This window comes from Octopus bimaculoides, chromosome 6 (assembly GCF_001194135.2).
Source record: "Octopus bimaculoides isolate UCB-OBI-ISO-001 chromosome 6, ASM119413v2, whole genome shotgun sequence".
NCBI classification, from domain to species: domain Eukaryota; kingdom Metazoa; phylum Mollusca; class Cephalopoda; order Octopoda; family Octopodidae; genus Octopus; species Octopus bimaculoides.
The window spans coordinates 94926924-94928685 of NC_068986.1; the positions used below are offsets into that span (position 1 = coordinate 94926924).

General features: G+C 35.9%; 1 protein-coding gene across 1 annotated transcript in view; it reads right to left on the reverse strand.

Annotated features, from left to right (window-relative positions):
- Positions 1-1762, reverse strand: part of LOC106877767 (homeobox protein Mix.2) — a 7643-nt gene that overhangs the window by 4943 nt on the left and 938 nt on the right. The gene's annotated exons all lie outside the window — the stretch shown is intronic.

The window sequence follows — 1762 nt, forward strand, 5'->3', positions numbered from 1 at the left end:
GTATGTATGTATACGACTGTCTTCTTTCGGTTTCCATCAACCAAATCCACTGACAAGGCTTCGGTTGGCTCCTGTAGAAGGCACTTGCCCAAGGTACCACGCAGTGGGTCTGAACCCGGAACCATATGTTGGAAAGCAAGCTTCTTACTACACAGCCACGCCTCCCCTGTATAAGATTTTTATATTATATTTTGTGAAGACGCTGAATCGTTAGAATCGTTAGAAAAATGTTTTTCCGCCGAGGTCGACCTTGCCTTTCATCTGTTAGTCGTCGATAAATTAAATACCAGTTGAGTACTGGAGTCCGTATAACCGATTTGGTCACACACCCTACCCTCGAAATCATTAACCTTGTACCAATATTACTTTATTTAACCCAATGCCTGTCATGAGCCCCATTTGGGGATCTGCTAAAAAAAAGTCTCACTGCCGGTTGTTCGATTCATTTAAAGTGAATTGCTATGTACATTGCATTTACATAGGTGTGTTTAACAATATTTAGTAGTTAAAATTTGTCATTGTTGTGGCGCAATGGCCCAATGGTTAGGGCAGCGGACTCGCGGTCGGACGATCGCGCTTTCGATTCCCAGACCGGGCGTTGTGTGTGTTTATTGAGCGAAAACACCTAAAGCTCCACGAGACTCCGGCAGGGGGTGGTGGCGACCCCTGTTGTACTCTTTCGCCCTAATTTTCTCTCACTCTTTTTTCCTGTTTCTTGAGTATAGCTACGATGGACTGGCGTCCCGTCCATCTGGGAGAGGGGTACACATACGCCATAGAAACCAGGCCCATGAGCCTGGCTAGGCTTTAAAAGGGTGCATAAATAAATAAAAAATAACAAAAATTTGTCATTATTAGTTCTGGCCAATTCTAGAGGATACTGTGTCGTAAATCTCAATTTTTCAACTAGAAAAGCATTGACTGTTTTGAAAACGTGTTGTTTATTTATTTATTTTTTTTTATTTTGCTTTTCCCATCTATACCATTCATTGATATTTCATACACATTTGCATTTGATATTATAGTTTCAAAAAAACTAAAATGTTTATTATTGCAATTGAAAAGAAAAGGATAAATATGCTTTTTTTTCAGCGAAACTCATTTAGGACTTTTAGAAAAATTTATCATAATTTCCAAAATAATTCACATATGAAGAAAATTTAAATGCTATAAATTATTTTAACTCCTAAGATACCTAGCAAAGCCAAAAAACATGAATAAAAAATTTGTTAGTTAATGGGTTAACTTTTTCATGAAAACATGCTAATATTTTCCAAAATACTGCTAAAATTATAATAATCAGATCTATTCCAATAATTATTGTACTTTATGGGAGTATGAAAAATATTTTAAAGTCTTTCTGCTGCAGCTAAAAGGAACAACTTTCTTGACATATTACGTATGCAAAATTTAGACAATCTCTACATGCAAAGCTGTAGGCTACAACATGGAACGCATTTGAAATTTTCCAATATAAAGATATAATTAGCGTTTAGATTCATCTTTCGAAAGTCGATGAAAAATACAAGTTTGCAAATATTGGGATCGATTGACACGATAAGGGCTTTGAAGTTGGGACTGCATAATTACGAATCTCTCCAATGACTGAAAACATTGCGATGTGTTGTGCATATTACATGCGTATGCGTGTGTGCGCATGTATGTGTATCTATGTGTGTGTGTAGGTGTGTGTTTACATACACATATATATAACACACACATGTATATACATACATATATATATATATATATATATATATAT